The sequence below is a fragment of the Tiliqua scincoides genome, chromosome 7 (assembly GCF_035046505.1).
Source record: "Tiliqua scincoides isolate rTilSci1 chromosome 7, rTilSci1.hap2, whole genome shotgun sequence".
Classification (NCBI taxonomy): domain Eukaryota; kingdom Metazoa; phylum Chordata; class Lepidosauria; order Squamata; family Scincidae; genus Tiliqua; species Tiliqua scincoides.
Genome location: NC_089827.1, coordinates 21966526 through 21990085, shown reverse-complemented (window position 1 = coordinate 21990085; position 23560 = coordinate 21966526). Strand labels below are relative to the sequence as shown.

At 41.4% G+C, this 23560-nt stretch overlaps 1 protein-coding gene across 7 annotated transcripts in view; it reads right to left on the bottom strand.

Annotated features, from left to right (window-relative positions):
• The window catches only part of PPFIBP1 (PPFIA binding protein 1), a 140583-nt gene that overhangs the window by 88977 nt on the left and 28046 nt on the right, over window positions 1–23560 (bottom strand). For all 7 annotated transcript variants that reach the window (XM_066633067.1, XM_066633066.1, XM_066633068.1 and 4 more), the window contains exon 2: window positions 19502–19585. The gene's annotated coding sequence lies outside the window, so the exon portion shown is untranslated. The remainder of the gene's footprint in view (window positions 1–19501; window positions 19586–23560) is intronic.

Genomic DNA, 23560 nt, shown 5'->3' with positions numbered 1-23560 from the left:
GAACCATGGTATTGTAGCCAGCACCAGACAAGTATTTCAAAACCAGGGATTCTGGAAAAAATATTTTTACACACAGAAAAATGTACAGACATAAAATGTCCACATAAATGGCTCATCTACACCTATTAGAATTTTATTCAAAAAAATTATCTACTATTAACTGACGTTCACAAAGCAGCTTACACAGCAAAATAAACGAAAGATGGTTCAGTGTCCTAGAGTGCTCACAATCTTAAAAAACGACATGAGTCACTGGAAGGAACACAACACTACAGTGAACAGAGACAGTTGTCCTTTCCTGCTAAACACAAGAGAAGCACCACCAGGAGCCTCTTCTTTGTCCTGTTCGCCGGGTGACAATCCCACTCTTCTAAATTTGTTTCTTGCAGACCTATAGACATACATCTAATTTTTAAGTGTCCTTTCTAGCCAATTGTCTGTTCCACATCCTGGAAAAAAACACACTAGCAGGACACAAGCACAAAGTACAATGAACTCTAATTCTGTGCCTTTAGTCAATGCCTTCCTGTTTAAGATGTATATAGCATTCAGAAGCATGTCTGAAGACATCATAATCCCAGCTTTATTTAGCGCTCCACAGAGTCAGGGTTCCTTTAGATGGTCCTGGCATCTAGAGCAGAGGTGCCCAAACCCCAGCTCTGGGGCCATTTGCAGCCCTTGAGGACTCCCAATCTGGCCCTCAGGGAGCTCTGAGTCTCCAATGAGCCTCTGGCCCTCTGGAGACTTGCTGAAGCCCGTGCTGGCCTAATGCAACTTCTCTCAGCATGATGGCCAACTGTTCGACCTCTCGCGTGAGCTGTGGGACGAGGGCTCCCTCCAATGTTTGCTGTTTCACATCTGTGATGCAGTAGCAAAGACTGGCCTTACTTTGTGTAAGGCCTTTTATAAGTCTTGAGCTTTTGCAAGACCTTCAATCATTCATATAAAGTCCATTTCTAATATATTTATTTATGTAAATTATTCAAATTTGAAATGTAAATTGATTATTTTTTCCCCCGGCCCCCAACACAGTGTCAGAGAGATGATGTGGCCCTCCTGCCAAAAAGTTTGGACACCCCTGATCTAGAGCATAAAGCCCAAATATAGGACCAACAGTTGAAATTTCATCAATCTAAATTTCTTTTCATCACTGATAGTAATGAACAGGACCATCAAAAGATACATTCTTAGTTCTCGAAGTTCTCCCCTTCTCACCCTCTCTTTGCTCAGTCAAAAGACAGACAGTGCCTTTCTTTCATAGGCACAATGTCAAGGTAACATGTTACTCCAGAAATAATAAGTATGCACAGTGCTAAATGCTTTAGCTGCGCATTAACAACAACAAAAAAATACTTCCATAAATATAGACAAATGAATACAAATTAGAATTCCTTGCCCAAAATTATAGCAGCAGGCAGCCCAATCCCATCCTCCACCCCATGGAGGGATGCAGCAGTGCCAAAACAGACTCGACAGCATCCTATGCAACATATCTACCTCTAAATCTGCTGGACTATCAGAGTAAATAATCTGGTACTTAGGTATTCACTTTATTTATTGATGTGAATTTAAACCTGACTTTTATTTCATGCAATAAGGACTAAATTGGCAGAGAAAGGTTAGAGACAAGAAAAGGTATACAAGTGGAAAACTTGGGAGTCAATTGATAATCATCATGATCTTCTAACAGTGTTCTGAAGAATCCTGCCTCTGCCTTAGGCAAGTTGATAAAGATTTCTGCTTCTAGAACTTACTACCAAGCAACTGAATTGTAATGATTAATTACTTAATGGTGGCTGAACACCTTGAAGATGCAGAGTGCCAAGCAGGTGGCAAATACTATTAGTCAACGATGAAATGTCTGCTGTCTCACAATGGAGAAGGGATTGTAAACATAGTGTATTATTTTTTCCACTGAAACAAATGGAACGTTTAATGACAACATCCTTTCTAGCGCAATAAGATAGTGTGGGCCACAGACATGTCATGGGACTATACATCAGAGAAAAACTGATCACTCAGATGGGCTTCTGCTGCCAGAATAATCTTGTGTAAACACATACAAGAGAGATATATTTGTCACTGTGGGAGAGCATACAGCTATCTTTAGACAGACATTATTTCACTGTGGGACACAAAGCAGTTACTGCTACACAGATCACATGAAACAGACAAATATTTTTAAAAGAATGAGATACATAGACCACTAATGTATCAGATCCATTAATGTATCAACAGCGGTTAGTGAAATTGGAACCTACATTTTTTAATGGCACTCTGAATACCAGGTGTTGGGAACAACACACAGGGGAGGGTTGGTTTTACTTATTTGTATGATTTTACAACTTCTACCCTGTCCTTCATTGCTCCCAGGGTAACCAACAAAACACAGCAATTTAATAACAGCAAAATCCAGCAATTTCAATAAGGCCAGCAGAACATTAAAATCGTAAGTTACCACCACTGACCACAGCAAAATAAAACCAGATTCAAGCAAGATTGCAAGCAAGCTGCCTTCATTCTCTTCTTGTGAACTTCCCAGAGGAACCGGGATGCTCACCACTAGAAACAGAAAGAATGCAATACTATACGAGCCCGTGGCCTGATTGAGCAGGATTCTGTTTATGTTCTTTAAAAAGCAAAATCTATTCAAGATTGCTGACGGAGGTCATGCGGCAGACGTTTAGCACACTGTCTGGCTAGCTACGCATCCTAATGCTCTCTTCCAGATAAAGATTTCCAACCAGCCAAAACACACAAAGAAAGCATTTGCAGAGGCAACAGGATTTTCAGCTTTCCAAACTCGTCTCATTTACAAATCATATTATATTAAAATCAGACCATCTACTCAACGTTGTTAATTCTAGCTCACCACAGATCTCAATGCCTGCAATCCAATTCACACTTACCTGGAAGTTAGCTCAGTTGAAATCAGTGAACGCATGCGTAGAGCTGTAGTACTCAAGGTATCTTTGTCTGGAGATTCCAGGAACTGAGCCCAAGACCTTCTATGCACAACACATTCTCTCCACCCAAAAATCATCAATTTTAGTCCACAGTCCCTCTTTTACTAACAGACAAGAATGGAATGTTACTTATTAAGCTGGGTTGGAAAAAAAAGTTCCACCAAAAAAAATGCTACTCTCCATTAGCACAAACCAACAATTTACAACAGGAAATGTCTTTTCTGTATGAATGCCCTGAATTTCTTCCTCTACGCCTCAATAGATTTGCTTATTCCAGAACATTACGAAGCTCAAACACTGCTTTCATTCATAGTTAGAAATACTTAACCCCTCAGCTATTCATCATTTTTTGAGACACAAAATAGATTATACAAGTTCACAGAAAACTATACCAACTATTAGTATCAACAGGTGATATTTACAGTTATGTATATTAAGCCTTCGAAGGTCAGATCTATTCATGACATTTTCTGTGCCATGTTATAATTCAACTCAACAAACCTTTATTAGGCATAGATGCCATGTTATAATTTAAAGATTCTCTAGAAAAATAGCTCATCATACGTTCCTGGATTGTAGAGCTTCATACTGCAAGTCTGACTGAATGAACATCCCCATACCACACACAAAAAATTAGCATGCAAGGGGAATGCTGTAATAGATCCATCCCTGTTGTCATCTAGTCTTCTATGCACAGGGAGTTTTGTTTTTTGCCCCTTCTAACTGGATAGGTACACGTTTCAAAATGGTAGCTCTCATATTCACAGCAGGAGAGAACAACTGCCCCATTCATCACCAGGAAACAGTTATTATCCATGGCTGCTCACTAGTGTCACGCTTGGGTCAATATTTTGGGATTGCGAGCCTTTTGGAATACAGGATACATTTTTTAAAATTTTGTTTGCTATGTAAACTGCTTTGTAAACATTTTTGTTGAAAAGGGGTATAAAACAGAGGACACACATTCAATCATAAATCATCCACCTGCGGCTTGAATGGTACCATTCAGGAACAGCTCGCCAAACAACGAACTATTTATCTAAAGGAACTTGAGGTCATAGGAGGGCACAGCAGGAGCCAGATGCAGCTCACAAGAGCCTCTAGGTTGGTCCTCCTACTGCTCCCCATCCATAGCTAACCTGGCTCTCTGACCCGTCTGCTATGTACAATGTTGGTGCTGCCGACCCAAATATAGCAGCTTTTGTCTCAGACATAGTGTTGGTATATATGCATACACGGATAAAAGGTGCAGGTGCACACAACCAACCATGCTAGGGTTTAACATGCACAAGCCTGTGACCTATCTGGGAATAGTACAAGTCTAGGAGGACTGGCTATAAAACGAGAGGGAGTAAGAAAGGAAAACATAGCATAGTGCATATATTATGGCCCGCCACACAATTTCCAAAGCCCATAATAGCTCTTGTACCAAAAATGTTCCCACTCCTAAAGGCACAAAAACCACCATTGCTTTTACACATTCATATCCACACTGAAGTAATCAATAGAGGTATGTTCCACGTTGCCTAGAATTGGCAAAACTATTCTTTGGCTACCGTTTATTCTGGAGAGCAGGCAAGTGTATTGCAGTTACCCAGTGACCCAACACTCTTAACACCTCTTCTTGCTTCTTATTAGGAAATCCAAATGAGTGAACACATGCTAAGTGGATACAAAAATAGGACTCTAGTCCAACTCAATATCCTGTTCAGCCAAGTAGCAACAGGCTTAAAACAAACAAAGCAGGAGAACTGAAAGCAGGCACAAGATGGGGATTGGGACTGCAGACAGTAACCAGGTACAAGACAGAAATGGAAATAGGAAAAACATAAGAAGTTTCTGGGGTAAAGGTATCATTTTAGCCATTTGATTCTCACTCAATACAGCAAGATCAGGATTCTAATTTTGCTCCACTGATTTCTTCCCTACAACAAATATCTCCTGAACCTCCTAATAAAAGATTGCAACCTTAGCCACTGCATTTCTCCCATGTGATGCTGTAGTAATTCCAACTCAAGAACCCAACACGAACCACACCCTACTAAATTGTCTTACTTTCCCAACTTCTGACATGAACCTCATTCTTAGGTGATTTCCTATTACTTTAGCGCACACCCACACTTCTGTTCTTACCCTGTACTTCTGTATTCATTGTACTTTGCAATTACTTGTATTTTACAACTCCTGAAGACATACAGGCTAGTCACCAAGTCTGAAGATATTAGAAAAGTTAAAGTAGGACATTCCAATCACACAAAACTGACATTCCTAACTCAAAATAACCCAATTCTTGCAAACTCCCATTCTTTCATAGAGGCTTGTCTTGGGAAAACTCCTCACAGCTGCTTATAAGTTTCACCTTGTTTAATAATATACAGGTGCATGTCAATACAGAAGAGTATTCCTAATTTCAAAACAATTTCCTGTCCAGTACAGGAGGATTCCAGACTACATCAAGTTTGAAATGAGAAACACTGTGTGCCTACATGCGAACACGTACACGGAAGTCTGAAATAACTGCTCCTTCTCACATAGATTACTACTTTCAAAGGAAGTTTTGTTTAATGTTCTCTTCCCAAATGGTGGCACCATTTCTGGAACTTTGAAACTCCCTTCTCAGAGAAAGATGCCTCCTCATATAAACATCCTCAGATACAGTAAAACTATTTTAAGGAGAGACATTGGGTTCAAACTGCCCCTCTACACTCTGCAAAAGTAGCAGCCTGTGCAGAGGGGCAGTTAAAGAAACTCACCAGAAAGCAGGAGGACAGGCTAGGAATGTGAGCATGCAAGCTCATAACCACATACGACTGGTCAGACAAGTAGAATCTGAACTGACCACAGAATTTGCAGACCTACACTCCAGGTCCAGAAAGAAACTTTGGTTGTGCCTGGGGATGTTCTGAGGTCCAGAAGCCTCCTGGCCTAAGAAAGCTTCCCAGATGCAACCGGAAAACACCTCTGGTCACATTCAGGAGCTCAGGTCCAGCCCGTGGTGAGTTACATCTACTGGTCCCAAATCCACAGAGGATGGCCCTATCTATCCTCTGCTATCCCTTGCCCGCCCACTGCGGTTCTTTTGCACCTAAGCCCATCACATGCCTGCAGATAGGGTCAGATTCTAAAAGATGGACCAAGTAAATGCCTCCCATCCTGATCTCTTCTAAACCCTTCTACCTGCCAGCAGAATCGTACAAACACACAAACACTTCCTTGGAAATGAAAAGCATTTAGAGAAGGAAGATGCACACTATGTTTTTCAAAGACATGCTATGAACTGTGTCACAAGGTGGGAAAAGACAGACAGAACATGTTCCCAGGCTAAGAAGACAACGAGGCAGACATTCTCTGTCTTACAGCAGCTTCATTATCTACTTTTAAACCACAGTGCAACAGAACAAAGAGCATTGGCCTTGTTGTCTCAGCCATGCAAGGACAGGTGCTCTGTTTTGACACAGTGCACTGCAAAAACAGCCAGCTAAATTGCTACAGTAAAAGACGATGGGAGGCTTCAGTCCTGTTACCTTGACAATGGGGGATGAATTCCTCCACCCTTCAGTGACAACGCATAGTAATTGAAATGGTGCTGAATAGTAATTCAACGGTAATTCATAGTAATTCAACGGTGCTGAAACAAGTCAAGTTGTAAATATATATTCCAGAGGTGGCCAAGCCACGAATCATGAACCACATGCAGCTCTTTGACATAAAACGTGCAGCTCACGGACATATGTTGGCCGAGCGCCTTTTCTCACTACAATTACTATAAAAGGTACATTAAAAGTTTGCGTGTTCTATCATTATTTACCAGGTATAAACTGAGAGTCCACTAGATCAGTGGTTCTCAAACTTTGAAGGAGCTTTACTCCCTCAGTAAGTTCCTGCAGGGGAGGGGCTAGGGCGGCAACACAATCCCCAGGATTGCGCCGCTAAGAGGGGGCACTTGTGACTTTCTTTATGAAGACAGGGCTGCAGCAGGCTGCAGGAGGTGCGGGGAGCCCTGTGCAGCCCTCTGCAGTGCTCCCTGAGGCTTGGAATGTTTGGAGAAAGTGGGCGCAAAGCACCTCCTGCAAGCCTGCTGCAGCCCTGTCATAAAGTAAGTCACAAGCGCCCCCCCATACAGGCACGATCCTGGGGATTTCTTCCCTGCCTCTCTCCTTCCCCCTCCCCTTAAAGGCATGGGGGAACCTTTACATGAACCGGTAGGTCGCGACCCAGCAGTTTGAGAACCACTGCATTAGATGAAAACATAATCATAATGTATATGGTGAGTAAATATATTTAAGAACTTAAATGCTAATTTTAATGCTAGATTTGAGTCAGTGATTAAAGAAATTTCAGATCAGCAAGGATTACAGAGGAATTGTGCTGGAAAAATCAGTAATCATACAAGCCAGTGCTGACAATGTTACTTTTAGTGGGTGTGGCTTCAATAATTTGATTATGGTGTGTGTGGCTGTGTTTCGGGCACTGAAATTAGCTGAGTGTTCGTGTGACACTGGGAGCTGTAGAGTTTGGTTGCATTGTACATATTGGAGCTTACTTGCAGTAAATAACCTCATAATTGTATCTATGTCTTTGTCATAAATAAGACTATAATTTTGTAATAAGGCATCTGATTAACAACTAAATACTAAAGGCACATTGCACCGGTACATACCCCCTGCATTAGCTCCTGAGCGTTGCGGACATGCTGCTAAAACCCATTTCTGCCCAGCCCACAGGTGCACACATTTGATCCCTGTTGTGTACATGCAACGACAGGCAGAAATGGCTTAAGCTCATTTGCACTAACTTGACACACAATGATGAGTGCCAGCATGCCGGCACCAGATGCAGTCCCTTCACTAGAGCAGGTAAGATTGCGCTGGGAAGCACAGAGGGTAGGAGAGGGTAGCGGGAGGGATTACCGTGGGGTTGAGAGGAGGGTTTCTGAGTGGAGGAGAAGGTGGAATGGAGGCAGATCGTACCTGGGAGGGGGTGGGATTCACAGTGGCAGCGCACACTGTATCGCAACCCCTACTCCCAGGCCTCTCAGCCCTACACAGGCTGATTGGATTTGTGCCAGCTGGTGCAGATCCGAGTAGCCCCATAGGGTAGGGTGGGATGTTAGGCGTGGTAAAATAGCCTTTTACCCCAAGGTGACCCCCAGCAGCTTCCTAATCTGCATTGGATACATGGCGTAGGTGTACAGGTGCAGGTTACGACTGCACTGTAAAATATCTAATTTTATTAGTTTACATTTTCTTCCATGTTTTGACCAGATATTTACTGTCAAAGAAATATCAAAAACAGCTTTTTACCCCTTTCACTTTGTGATTTTTGAAACTAATACAAATTAACAGTTTAAAAGTTATACACATTAATATTACATACATGTATTTCTTAATATTTATATAATATTTTTGTAACGAAATGGGCAAGTAACAATAAAAATGTATGCAATTGTTCTTGTCTTGAGGCTCTCAAACATTTGAAGTTTATCGTGTTAACTCTTATGTTTGACCCCCTCTATTTTTAAAACACCAGTGTGTGTAAGAAATGATTTTTTTTAAGAAACCACTTCAGGTCCTCAAAAAGTATACTTTTCACCCAGAATGAAGTGTGGGAGGTTTTGGAGGAGATGAGAAGTGGGAGAGGGAGAATAAATGGATCCATATCATCTTTTTACATGGAAGGAAAAGTGCAGCAAGATCAGATACAGATGAATGGTGAAGTGGCTGCCTGCACTTTTCTTAAAATATCTGTATTTTGGTAGATCTCCAAAAGCCTGGAACCGCCCAATCTAGTGCTTTCGGGGTGGGTGGCAGATATATGCAGAAAATAATATATACAGAGAAAATAATAAATAACACTGAATGAATCATCTGTACTAGCCAACAATACTATTCAGTTTAGAAAAGATACAATTATAACACAAAGAAAAAATAAGAATACTCCCACAACCAAAATCTGACTTTTGACTGAACTTTGTATACTCCTGGATTGTACTCTCCTGTATTAGACTATATGGTAACCAATAATTAATCTACTGCTAGATTAATTACCAGCATATGTAAAACATCTAATGGCTTGTCATTACATACATATCTTTACTACCTCAAGCCACAAAGATTCCTTCCTCTATTTGATTGAGGTAAACACTAATAAGTTCCTTATTTACTTTAGTAACAGAACTAATAGTTTGCTGTGAATGACACTCATTACATAAACTTTGTGAATGGATACCAGCAACCAGTATAAATTATGTGGCATATTTTTAGCACTTCTTTATGCACTTTTATTTATCTATTTAAGGGATTTTTACATGGACTTTCTCAAGATACAAGGCAGTTTACATTGGCAGGCTGCTCATAAACCCCATTGTATGGTTTTTAAAAGTCATCCAAAACAGAGAAATGATATTAAAAGCATTATCCATAAAAGTATACAAAAATGCAAGTGGCTGGTTTTGGTTTGGTTTTACAGCAACCAGAATACCTGCAGCAAAGAAGGTTCTCGCTTGGGGGAGGGAGCCAAGACCACTGATGTACTACAATTCACTTGTTAAGAGTATAATTTTCAGGTCTGATTAGGAGGAGCAGTGCAGCCTATAATTAGGTCATGAGAAATAGCATGTGCTTCCAGGAGAAGGCTATTAAATAGCGTAGGATAAGAACTAAAAACCTGGAAGATCTGGCTATGCTGTTAGTCATTTGGAACAGATGAATGCTTTTCTCAAGAAGGGTGTTGTCCACCAACCAACTCTGTTGATCCCACAGACTAAGTAATGATGCCATCTTTGACCAGAGAACAATCTGAATGTAAAGGCAGGAGGTCTGGTCTAGAGGGTAGAGCCTCCGTTTGCCTGAAGATAACAGCTGAAGGTCGCCAGTTCGAGGCCACCGGCACCGTGAACGGCGAGACCTTGAAGCAGCTGACAAGCCAAGCCGAGTTTTTCCATCTGCTCTTTGGCCACCCTTCAAGTGAGATATGAAGGATTGTCAGCTTGCGTGGGAGGAAACTGGAGGCCAGAATGTGATACCAGATCATTAAAGGATCCATCTGAAATGTTGTAGTTCTTGAAAGACAGAACCTTCTTCAATTGTAAAAATCCCTATAGGGATTTAGTATAGCCTACCTGTGTAAACCGCCTTGAAATAAAGTCTGAGGACAAATCTGACGACCATGAAAGGCGGTATATAAATACCTGTATTATTATTATCAAAAAGGGGTTTTTTTTGTTTTAATGCCCAAATGACAACATTTATTTTTCACCTTTTTATACCTTCTACCAGCTTTTCACCTTTCCCCAAGGAGCTCAGGGTGGTGTATTTAGTTCCTCCCCTCTGTCCTCACAACAACCCTGTGAGGTAGGTGAGGCTGAGAGAGAGTGATTGGCCCAAGGTCACCCAGGATCGAGCAGGGATTCCATGGCCAAGCAGGGATTTGAACCAGGAGTATGTTCCAGGTATAAGTCCAACTCCCAAACCACAACACTATCCTGGCACCAACATGGCATGCAACTCTTATCCAATATTGAAAGCACACATAGATAGTAAATAAAGAGCACAATGTCACATATCTACATTTTAAATGTAGTGCAAGTGTAACAGATACTGGGTGAGAAATACTACATCACAACAATCCCTACTTAGCATTATAGTACATATTAGCTTTCAAAGCATTTTGCATGCCTCTTCTCAAAAATCCTGACAATAACTCTGAAAGAACAACTATTCTCAATCCGGTCTTTAGTTGTAGCAGAGAGGACCAGAGAAAACATGTTGTGGACCCAAGCATAGTTACAACACGGTTACACTCACATACAAAGAAGCAAACTGGTGCCACGGTCCCTAACGCTTGCCCTTCGGAAAGACTACACTAAGCCTTATTTAACCTCCTTGGGAGGGGCAGACTGAAGGGAAGAAAATAAGGGCCTGAATAAAAATCATCTAGCAAGTTAATAGCTAAAGGGACATTTGAACCTAGAAACTCATACCCTCACAATTTCCTATCGACTGGGGTTGACTGTTTAAGACTTTTGTGCAGATATCCTTGAAGAATTTGATTACTGCTCCCCTGACCAGAATAATTTGCTCCCCCACCCCCGCTGCATTTAAACACAAAAAATCCACTACCTTCTGTTCCTACATTGGATAAGCCATCACAGACCCAATGGGTCTCCTTGGACCTGTGCCACCTCAGGATGTGACACAAGTCTGAGGTGAACAAAGCGGCTTGGAGCCACTCCGCGCTGCTTGGGGAATGGGGTTAGGATCCAGCATAACTGCCAGGTCCCAGCTCCGCCTTCTGCTCCCCGCCCACCACACTCTGGAATGCCCTCTGCTCACCCCATCCCCCACCCCAGAACACCTCCCTCCCGTCTCCTTCCAGCACCCCTGCATTGGCAGAGCTTGGCTGATGCAGCCTTCCCTCTCCGCAGCGACACAAAGGCTGGATGCAGCCTCCGTGGGCCAATGTGTGTCCCTGCACCGACCCAGGCAACACACAAAGAGGTGCAAACATACGGCACATTTGCTATCCTCCAGGGCCAGTACAGGGGACTTGCACCAGCCCAGATTGCATTTAGGATTACGCCTCATGTCAGCTTAAATTTAAAAAAAGAAATTTAATAGTGAAAAAAAATAAACACTCTTTGACTAATGAAAATCCACAGAGTGCACTAACAGAATTGTTCCCTGGGTGCAATTTGCTGTTTTACCATCTCTCACTCACTCCCAGAAGAAATTTGAATTTTACAGCAACCCAAAGGCCATAAAGTATGGGATGACTGCTAAACAAGGTGCACTGTAATTTCACAACCTCATGCTGGAGCCACCTTTAATAACCACACCTTCATCTTAAAAGCTGGGAAAATAATTCCACTTAAAGATTACATCATGAAGTTTACTGCTTGGCATCATTAAGAGATCGGAAGCCTAAAGCAAAGCAAGTTTTAATCAGAGAGGAAGTGTTCAGTTTTTAAAAATATTCAACAGTGTGTTTCAACTTTCATCATTTAACGCTCTTCTTACTCTGGACATACACTACAAAACATCTATACCTCATATTGTTGTAGGCCCACTCTTTCATACTACAAAGTCTCAGATTACAGCATGATTGCTTTGTGCTACCAAACCTAATGTGGACATTAAGAACTAAGCCTGTACATAACTCTGAACCTTCATTACATAACACCACCTTTTGTTCTGTTGCTTGGGTCAAATTTGAATACCACCATCCACCTGACCTACACGATTTAAAAAAAACAAGGTACCCATGTCCCATTGAGCTTTTCTTTTCCACATATTCACATGGAGAGCACAATGTCCAACCTTTCCCTAATCACATGATTAAATCATGTGGTATTCCAGAAAATGCCAGAAATAGAAGGGCATTGCCATGCTCAAACATCCTGGGAACTTCTCAATTAGACTACTGCAACACGTTCTACATGGGGTTACCCAAGAAAGCTGTTCAGAAATTTCATCTGAACCAAAATGTGGCATATTTATTAATCAAATAATTGCTTATGTCTCTGGTCACACAAAATACTACGCATTGTCTCATTCTTAAACCTTGTAGCAATCTTGTTCAGATTTTTTTCCAGGGATGTGAAATAAATTCTTAGTAAAAGTTATATTTTACTTGTTGCTGACACCTAACAAAGTGTCAGAAAGAAACTCCTCTTAATCCGCATATCTCAGAGTTTGAGATACTTTTCAGGTTCTGACATTAGCCTGTTATGTTCACTATATGTAAAATAATCTGTGTGTTTTGACTAACTGGAGACAACATTTATAATTTTAAACAAAATCAGACCTATGTCTATGGCATCTGGATGACACAGAAGCTCCCTCGGAATGCTGAGGAATCACAGAAGTCTCCGATTACAGAAAGGCCCAACATGGTGGAAAAATGGACCAAAAAAGAAAATTAGAAATTTTCACCATAGGAGCTGAAGATTAATAATATTTTATACATCCTCCAAAGAAAACAACTGCCTGAAGCTCGAAGGCATTCTCAATAACAGCAAGCAAAGAAGCTGATTCAATACTGAGTCAGAAAAAGTCTACTACCCTAGTGAAGCAACTACCCTAATTTATTATTCCTGGAGGTACTCACTTGAGTATATAGTAAGCCTAAAGACAGCAGCACTCTGTATGTGGTTTCAGGCTGTGAATTTAACAAGGAGGAAATGAGTCAGTGGACTATGAGAGATGATCAACAGTACTTCATGAGTTACAGATGCATTATCAGAAGGAGTAGAAAAGAGAAACTTAAAAGCCACTGACATTGAAGGAATTCATACGGATGACTAAAACACAGCCAGAAAATCTGTATGCACAGCTGGTAAATGGATTCAACTTAAAACCATGATCTTTGCTACCCATAGCTAGGGACAGATCATGGTTTGGGCATCCAACAAGCAAACAGACAACCAGCTTTTGTGATGGAGTAATAGTTTTAACTGTGGTCCATCAATGAATTCTGATGTTATAGGAAACCACAGTTATCACAAACTTGCTACATAGCAGCATCAAACTGCAGTTTCAAATCCTGATTTATCAACCCAGACAAAAGATAGTTCATGGGCAGGTTCAGAAATTAAATCATGGTGTAAATCATGATTTTACATTATGTCTGAATCCAGCCATAGGTCACACAAGCATGCACACAGACTTAATCGTGTTGAAGTCCAATTAATTTCAATAGAGGTTAGGGCCTTAGACATTGCCACAGACCCTATACATACACCTCAGCGACAAGCTGTCCAATAAAGTAACCCACTACTAGAATGCACATAGTAAAGTATTCTGCAAAACTCACCACTTCTTTAATGTTCAAATCAACTGCTAAAGATTTAACATCAACTGCCCCAGAACCACAGCGGTCTAACTTCAGTCAAGACTAACAGTGAATTCATATGGCATTTTTTGTAACTGTTCATGACAAACTGATTTGTTCATTTCCCAAATATGCAGCTTGTGTTGAAGACGCAAATGAAGCAAAATTTAATGGTGAATTCAACTGATGAAGGAGTCACAGTATCAAGAGGACATAAAAATTCCTCTTCTCATATTTATCTCCTACATACTTACTGAACACAGCAGGGAACATAAACGCATGCTCTAAACACTTTGTCTTCTGATGTGCTCAAATGGATGTGCATTTAACTTTCATGGGAAGGGGGTCTTTGGCGTGAATACCATTGCTATAGAAACCCTCAAAGCCAGGGTTATCTACCCCTCCCCACCCATAAGCCACACACAAAACACAGGTTACATATTGACTCTTTGCCTTCCTAGTCCATGTTCATGGGTAGTTCAGTAGGTAGTCACATTTCTTCACCCAGCAGATGCTACTGTGAGTTTGACTTTTAATAAGAATCTCTGGGGTTTGCTGTCCTGGGAAAGGAGTTTTCCCCAGATAGCCCTCCTCTGCCTGGTCTTTGAGGCCTGAGATGATGGCAGCAGAACCAAAAGTTCTTCCTTGTTCAGAACCTTCCTTCCTTCCTAGCTGTTGCAGAGGCATCACTTTGCAGCTCAGCAGGTGCAAGGTGCAAAAGGGACACCTTAGAAGAAGCAGTGCTGCTGAAAGGGCAACCCACATAATAATTGGGCTCTCCCAGCATCACCCTTTCAGGAGTGCAGCTTCTGTCCAGGCGTCATTTTGCAGCTCAGACCAGCTGATGACAGCCCTGGGAGAGCCCAGTTATCACAAGGGCTGAATAAAAAGTTACCACAGGCCATATCTGTTCTTGCGTTTGACAGCCCTATACAACACACTATTCTTGGTCCCCAACCAAGCCTACTCCAATACAGCTTGCAACTAACCCTAATGAAGAGAGGACAACAAAGGATCATTCAAACCAAACTGTTACCATTTCAAGACACGGAGAAACTCCTAAACATAACCCATCCTGTTGAAATCATAAATGTAAGTAGCTAGTCGAGGATTGACATGTAGATAGCAGATCTACATTGGGAAAAACAATTTTTTTTTCTCCTTTACGCAAGATTTTAATAGAGTTACATGCTGCAACAATGCCTGATCATTCCACTTGTTATTGCTAGCCTAATCACCCAAATCCTCATTGGGATCTGATCAATTTCATGGTTCAAGGTAGTTGTGTAATAATGGCTTCAGGGTTTCACAATTGATCTGTATGTTTATTTCTTCATTTCTACAAAAATAGGCGATGAATCAGATACACCCACCACTGTAATTAAATTTCTGCAGATCCCATTAAGTCAAAGGACATGATGAAGTTAAACCACTAATGGGGGGGGAAGGGTTAAGGAGAATGGAAGAGCATTCATAAAACAAACCCAAGACCACAAAAAACTCTCTGTTCCTGGAAACAGATTCTTATGCAAAATAAATACATACAGTGGGCCCTTGGAATCCATGGGAGAATCCATTTCAGAACACCCATGAATACCAAAAATCATGGGGGGGGGGGGGGGCGCACCACAATTGCTTACCTGGAGGCCGCACCTGGCTCTCCAGAGGTTGCATGTAGCTTCCCAGCCTCCTTGGAACTCTTCCCGGCCATGACTGGAAGCTACTTCGAGTCACGTCAAGGAAATTCTCTGAGACTCTCAAATCCAAAAATACTGAGCTCATGGATAAGGAGGGCCAACTCTACTCCATCTAGATGCTCTCATGAGAGCAGTTTAGGGACCAAAGCTGTAACTTAAGTTTTTTTTAACCAGTGAATAAAAAAACTAGTTTTGTGTGCGCGCACATGCTCTTCCCCCCCCCCCCCGGTTTAGTACAGCAGCTAAGAGTATGAACTGAGAAATAAATAATAATAAATAACAATACAGGTATTTCTATACCGCCTTTCTTGGTCCTCAGATTTTTCCTTAGACTTTATTCAAGGCGGTTTACATAGGCAGGCAATTTAAATCCCCATAGGGATTTTTACAATTTGAAAGAAACTTTCTATCTATTGTGGTTTCTATCTTTCAAGAAACCACAACATTCAGATGTTTCTTTCTTGATCTGGCCTCCATACTCCCACGCTCAGAGCAGATGGAATAGCTCGGCTCGGCTTGTCAGCTGCTTCAAGGTCGCACGGTGCCGGTGGCCTTGAACTGGCGACCTTCGGATGTTATCTTCAGGCAAATGGAGGTTCAACCCTCTAGACCAGACCTCCTGCCCATAGTCAATATCACCTTAGCTTGAACTCACTGGGTGGCCTTTAAGCAAAGCAATTTTTTTTTTCACTTCTATCTTCCTCTCCTGCCTGCAGCACTGGGTACTGACCCACCTTCAGACAGGTTGTGCAGGTTACTGAGATAATGCATGAAAAGCACTTTTAAACACTTTTGCAAGTGCCTCATAATGCAAAACATCACTTCCACTACAACAGACGCACTTATCAGTCTCCCACCTCTAACCAACCAGATGCTGTATACCAAGGGTGGTCAAACATGCTTAACATAAGAGTAACATATGATAAACTTCAGATATTTGAGAGCTGCAAGAGAAATGTTTGAGAGCCAGAATATTTCAAGAAGCATTTACATTCTTAAATATATTTATTCTCCATAAACAGTAAACATGTTTCAGTCCAGTGGACTCTCAGTTTATAGCAAATAAATAATCATAAAGCTTTAAAATTTAGTTATTTGATTTTTCTCTGTAAACCGCTTTGTGAACTTTTAGTTGAACAACAACAACAGTATTTATATACCGCTTTTCAACAAAAAGTTCACAAAGCGGTTTACAGAGAAAATCAAATATCTAATGGCTTCCTGTCCCAAAAGGGCTCACAATCTAAAAAAATGCAACACCAGCAGACAGCCACTAGAAAAGATACTGCTGGGGTGAGGTGGGCCAGTTACTCTCCCCCTGCTAAATAAAAGAGGAGCACCCACTTGAAAAAGTGCCTCTTAACCAGTTAGCAGGGGTTAACTGGTTGAAAAGCGGTATATAAATACTGTTAACAACAACAACAACAATAAAATTTCTTATTTGCCTTATTAATTATGATGCAAAGAGGAGGTCAGCCAACATATTTCTGAGAGTTGTACATTATATGTTAAAGAGGCACAAGTAGCTTGGAAGTCACAGTTTGGTCACCCTTGCTACAAGCCATGCCCCCCCCCCCCCGCCTGAATATCAAGATCCCCTTTAGCTATCATGGTATATAATACAGAGATCTGTATTCGTGAAGACATCAAATTCATGAAATAAATGGCTTGAAAAGCGTGGTAATTACTGCATTTTGGTAGTGAGCTTCATATATAACAAAGTGAATAGGCCCAGAGGTTGTCCCGCCACCATTCATAATTATTGCTGCAAACACATAACACACACTATAAGATGTGGGAGGCATGCATGACAGACAACTAGGGCCTGGATGGCCAAAGTATCTCAGAATCTGAAGTAGTTCATGACAGATGACTCAAGTTAAACTTGCATCTGTTCTCTTCCAGTACTTCTACTCCAAGTATATAACTGTATTTGGACACCGGACCATGCTTGTATGGGGGAGGGAAAGGCATGTCAATACCCCATGGAAAAGGAATATACAGGCGCAGCCTATTTATCCACGGATTTTTTATCATCGGATTTGTCTCAATGGGGTGCGGGAACCAAAAATCACACACAGCTTTGCCTCCTTTGCACTGTGCTGGCATCTCACTCCATTTCCAGGCAGCCCAAAACACTGCAACAGGCTCTGCCTCACCCAGGCAGGGAAATAGCCCTGGAGCCCTGGAAGAGGTTCCCCTTGCAAAAGAACAGTAACACTTCTGGAGCCCCTGAGCCAGCAAAGAGGCTGAAGAGGGGAAGGGGGGGGCCGAAAATCTCTGTAGCCAGAACACATGCAGCAAGGTGGAGCTCTCTCATTCACTCTCACTCACTCACTCACACTCACACAGGGGCAGGTGTGGTAGCAACAGAGGGGATTGCTTTAAAAAACCAAGGGAGTGTTTGCCAAATTCTCCCTCCATTGAGATGGTGCAGGCAATCACAAGCAAGCCTTCCCACCAAGCAAAGATATAGCCTACAATCCTCTCCACACTTGCCTGGGAGTAAGCCCCATTGACTACAATGACTATTGACTACAATGGGGCTTACCTCTGAGTAGAAATGCATAGGGCTGGACTGTGAAAGAAGCGGGACAGCTGGCAACGGGCAGGGCTGAGTACGGAGCGGAGGGGAGGGGATTGATAACAGCTGCCTTAGTTTCCTTCCATCCGGAAGTGTCAGGCTGCAGTGTATTTGTGTAACTCTATGGAATTTAGCACAACGCGTTTAGCACAATCACGCCAAGTCACAGAATGGAACTAATGTGGATAAATAGGCTCCACCTGTATATTTCGAAAGGCTATGAATGCAAGCTTTTTCCACAATCCACAGAAACGGATAGTAATCTCCTGCTACCCTCCTCTTTCAAGGCATTAGGGTCAAAACGTGAATTTCTAGGAGAGATAAATATATTCAGTCCAGACTTGCAGGCTCTATCCAGCAACAGCAGTTTAGAAGGCCAAGCTTTTGACGCACAAAGACAAGAAAAGCAAACCACAATCCCCTTAAAAGTTCCTATACTGCCATTTCTCACAAACTCTGACCACCAAGAACAAGGAGCAGAGTCCTGGATTTTGGCAAGGTGGTCCAAAACCGTCACTCCACCATAAAACCCTCCTTGGAAGCACTGAGCAAGCCACTGCCACGCAATCAAAAGTTTGGGGAGCTTAATGAAAAAAGAACATAATTGTACATCATCCTGATTCTCTTAGAAGGTAGTCCAAAGTCAGGAGCCAAAGAATCACAAGTCTGGTTTTTCATGGCAAAGAGGAATTTTGGGTTTTTTCAAACCACTTTTGAAACTGAGGATTGGAGTCTGCTGTTGAAAGGAAAGGAGAACAAGACATTGGCCACTAAAGGACCAATTTGGATCACATCCTATGTATGTAAATATATTATTACAAGCATAGGCAAATATAGACATTTAGTGCATGTGCTCTAGAGGGGCTGATGCCTTTCCTAGAGGTGTGAGGCTGGCTGCTGGTAAAGACAGAACACTGAAGAAGATGGACTCTTGGTTTGATCCAGCACTACAGCTCTTATGTTTTTAGACTCCACAAAGAGTACTATGGTTGACCACAGAAATATGGAAAGCTGAAGCAAGTTCACCATATTACTGCTCTATTCAGTGGTGCTAAACATACAATACAGTAAAACTGAACTGGGATGATAAACAACCCAACCAATATCTTTAGTAGCCAGGATCTAACAGGAGTGGCATGATGCATTATTTTTAAACTCCAAAGGTCAGGAGAGAGTTCCATTAGATAAAAGATCCCAGATTAGCTCAGCATGTCTCCTTAGCCCCCTTGAATAGCCATCAGATCACATCACTTCATCTTCCAATCTAGTTAAGGTCACACTGTATTTGTTCTATTATTTGGCAATGTGGAGGGGAACAAAAATGGCAGCTTCTAACGAAAAGCATTCCTTCTTCCAATTCATACAGGGTCCATTTATTCTGTTAAATACGATGATAAGTTCAATGAAATAAAATAAGTGTTTACCTAGTCTGTGTTTTCAGACAAAAGGAAGAACAGCAGACTAAATTATCCTTCCAGCAAACAGGAAGCCCAGAAGTAGTAGCATACCTAAAAAAAAAATATCTCAAGTTAGTACTAGGCATGATCCAAAAACATATTTGTATTTCCTGTCATCCAACACATACATTGAAAAAGGAAATACACATAAGAACCGATTAAGAGAGAGAGAGAGAGAGAGAGAGAGAACGAACACTCATACATCCTTTGGGAAATCAATGACTCATTATCAACATCAGTCATTCTCAAACTTTTAGCACCAGGACACACTTTTTAGAATGAGAATCTGTTAGGACCCACCGGAAGTGATGTCATGCCAAAAGTGACATAATCAAGCAGGAAAATTTTGAACAATCCTAGGCTGTAATCCTGTGCACACTTACCCGGGAGTAAGCCCTATTGACTATCGTTGTTAAAAGCACCTACATGGTAGCCTCATGGTAGTTCAAAGTACAGCGTCACATTTCCCCAAATGCAGTCACATAACATGGCAGCATCAAGTCGAATAGATTAAAAATAAAATATTGAAATGAATGGAGACCCACCTGAAATGGGCTCGCAACCTACCTAGTGGGTCCTGACCCACAGTTTGAGAAACACTGATCCATGTTGTCTGCTCCTACCAGTCATGATTCCTTTTTCATGTCACCATTAACTTAAAAACCCAAAGACAATTCAAGGGGCAGTAAAAGCAATCAAGTTTCACTGGCTCCTGCTGCAGTATCCTTACAACACTGAGAAAAAGACACAAAGATTTTGGAAGCAGCAAGCCCATATATCTTGCCTCACAAGTTATCCACGCAATTAGCAAACACACAATATCAAAAATGCAAGCGACAGCTTGTTCTGTTTGTAGACTAGAGGGCTTCACAAACTTAAAAAAAAAATTCCATTAACAATAGCTGCTGTCCAAAGGATTTGCAAACAAATTAACTGACAAGATAAATTCCCTAAGAACAAGTCTCAACTTACCTTGTTTTCAATCAAAATACTTAAAATATCTGTTGCATCCAGAGTGGCACTATACTTACTGTTTAACTCTGCAAGTAGCCATGTCATTTCAGGGCTCACACTTTTACTATAACTAGCGGCTGAAATAGCCAGTGGAAGACATAATAGTTGTAAAAAAATACTTAAAAGACAGTATGAACAATTGCAGTAGTAGTTCCATGTAACTACTTTTATTCTCTGGTTTGAAATGGTTAGAAAGCTTGTAAATGGCTCACTAATATTTGATCTTTCACACTGCATTTTCAAATTTGAGTATGAAAATACAGTATTGTTTTTCTTTTATTGTACTTTGCTATGCTTTCTTTTTTTTTAAATTAAAAAGCAGTTGAACAACTAGTTTGGGCTTCAGGATCTTTTATAATTTCAATCTCTCATCCTTTCTTTAAAGCCCTCTTCCTTCAAGTTTTCTGACAATAAGACTTAACTGGTAATAACTTAACCAAGACTTAACCAATAATAACTGGTATGTGTAAAACCGGCCTATTTTTAAAGTAAAACCAATTAGTGAAAGAAGTTTCACAGATCTAAACCTGAATAACTAACAAAGTCAATTACAGGATAAATGCGACAAGCCAAGCTATAGAGATCCAATGGAGTAGCCACTTGAGGAAATCCTGTACACACACAGTTTGTTTTCTTTTAAGCACAAGTGGCTTGATAGTTCTGCATGAACTTTCCAGCAATGGATTTTTACTGGTTTCTATAACTGCAGAAAGGGTCACTATTTAAAAGAAAACTTTACTGCCTATATTCACTGTCCAATGTATAACATATTGCTTCCCATCCCCTTCCCTCAATGTCCCATTTTCTTCTCCCATCTCATATTCTCTTTCTTTAGCTTTTATCAGGCATGCATAAATCCACCCATCAGCTTGGCAGACTTAAGTGCTCACCCGAGATGCACCACTTGGCTCCACACAGGTACCCTTTCTGAAGGACCAATTTCCACCATCATTTTTGAGAAGGGAAGAAACTGTGGTAATATGGTAATATGGCTGTGGTAATATGCATGATACAGAGTCATTGGGGGATAATGCTGTAGTCTTCAGCTGTTTCAGCTCTGCAAACTATTCTCACACCCAAAGTGCAGAAGATCTGCTTCCCTTAGACCAGGGGTGTCAAAACTTTTTGGCAGGAGGGCCACATCATCTCTCTGACACTGTGCTGGGGGCCAGGGAAAAAAAATTAATTTACATTTAAAATGTGAATAAATTTACATAAATGAATATATTAGACATGGAATAAGAATGAATGCTCACAATAGCTCAAGGCCTATAAAAGGCCAGCCTTTTCTTTGCTGCTGCCACCACTTCACAGACATGAAACAGCAAGCAGTGGAGGGAGCCTTCAGTCCGCAAGTAAGAGGTCAGTCAGCCCTCACACCGAGATTAGTCGGGCCAGTGTAGGCTCTAGCAAGTCTCCGGAGGTCCAGAGGCTCATTGGAGACTGAGGGCTCCCCAAGGGCCAGATTGGGGGTCCCTGAGGGTCGTAAATAGCCCCCGGGCTGGGGTTTGAGCAGCCCTGCCTTAGACAAAGACATGGAAGGTCTCACACTAATGTACCGACAAGCATATCAAGTACACGGAATGAAGAGGACATGAGGATCAGCTTCCGGATGTATCTAACAGGACAAAATACAGTATACAGGTTCAGCCTTGTTATACACAGATTTTTTTATACACAGATGACTCAACACGAATGGCCACTGCAAATGAGAAGGAATGTGCTGATCCCTGGAGAAAGGGAAAAATGCATACCTGTAAAATCAGTTTAAAAAACTGAACAGTCCTTTAACAACAGCCTCCTTAATGAGAGAGAGAGAGAGAGAGAGAGAGAGAGAGGGGGGTCAGCTGGCTGAAAATTCATCAATCCTTCTCTCTCCTGGCGATCCCTCCCTTCCCTCTGAGCAAATGAAAGAAAGGTGATCACTTTGCATTGGTGAAGGGAGGGGCTGAGTGAAGCGCCTTTGCAAGCACTTGGAGGAGGACTGATTGATGGATTGTCTTCTTAATGACTCTTATCTTACATCACAAAGGTCAGCAAAGCTGTTTTTAAATCACCGAAGCAAAGGGACTTCGATTTTTAAAATTGATTTGCTATAGTGCATTTTTTGCCATCCACATGAGTGCTTGGAACAGAACGCACGCAAATAATGAGGCTCAACCTGTACACAGTATTCATACCAATATGAATTATTAGACAGATACAAACATGTCCTGTCACAAGACACACAACTCCTGGCCCTGCCTATATACAAACCTAACATGAATCAACCCTCAGGACTTCTTCAAAATGCTACTTTTTTTAGAGTTACAGACACCTAAAAATTTAAAGTGTAAATGAACCGTTTTAAAAGAACACATCATGCTGGTGAAGTCATAGGACTGGCTGCATTCCCAAAAGGGCATTCCTGAGGCAAACCAGGGTTTGTGGCTGTGTGTGAAACAGCCCTGAGGTAGGAATTTAAGAAGCAGAACTGGAAACACAGGTAAAAGATGGTAAAATAGCTAAAGACAAAGTTTTAGTTGCAGAAGAAACTATGCAAAATTAATTCCTAAATAAAAAGCTGAAGTTTTCTCAAGGGTAGTTATTCTGTCCAAAATAAAAGTAAAACCACCACCACTTTGGCTGCTATCCACGAACTACTCACTCTGGAAGACTCTTGTAATACTCTGAGGGATTTCAAAAAGACTAGTCTAGCATACAGAGTTGGTGGACAGCAGCCAAAATACTGTTGTTGCTGTTAGTCTGGAACGCTTGCCCAATGATCTGGGGCAAGCTATGGGGGTTAAGTCAATTTTACCCTCAGTTCATTTACCTTAAAAGATAAACAGTCACTAAGAAAATAGCTCCTTCTAAACTGGAGGGGGGACACGATTCAGAATCTCTCTCTCTCTCTCTCTCTCTCTCTCAGGGACCCAACCTCAGATCTATCAACACCACAACTGGTTACTTCTCTACAGTTCTGCCAAAAACACTCCCTCTCTGCATTCAGCAGGACAAAATGAATCATTG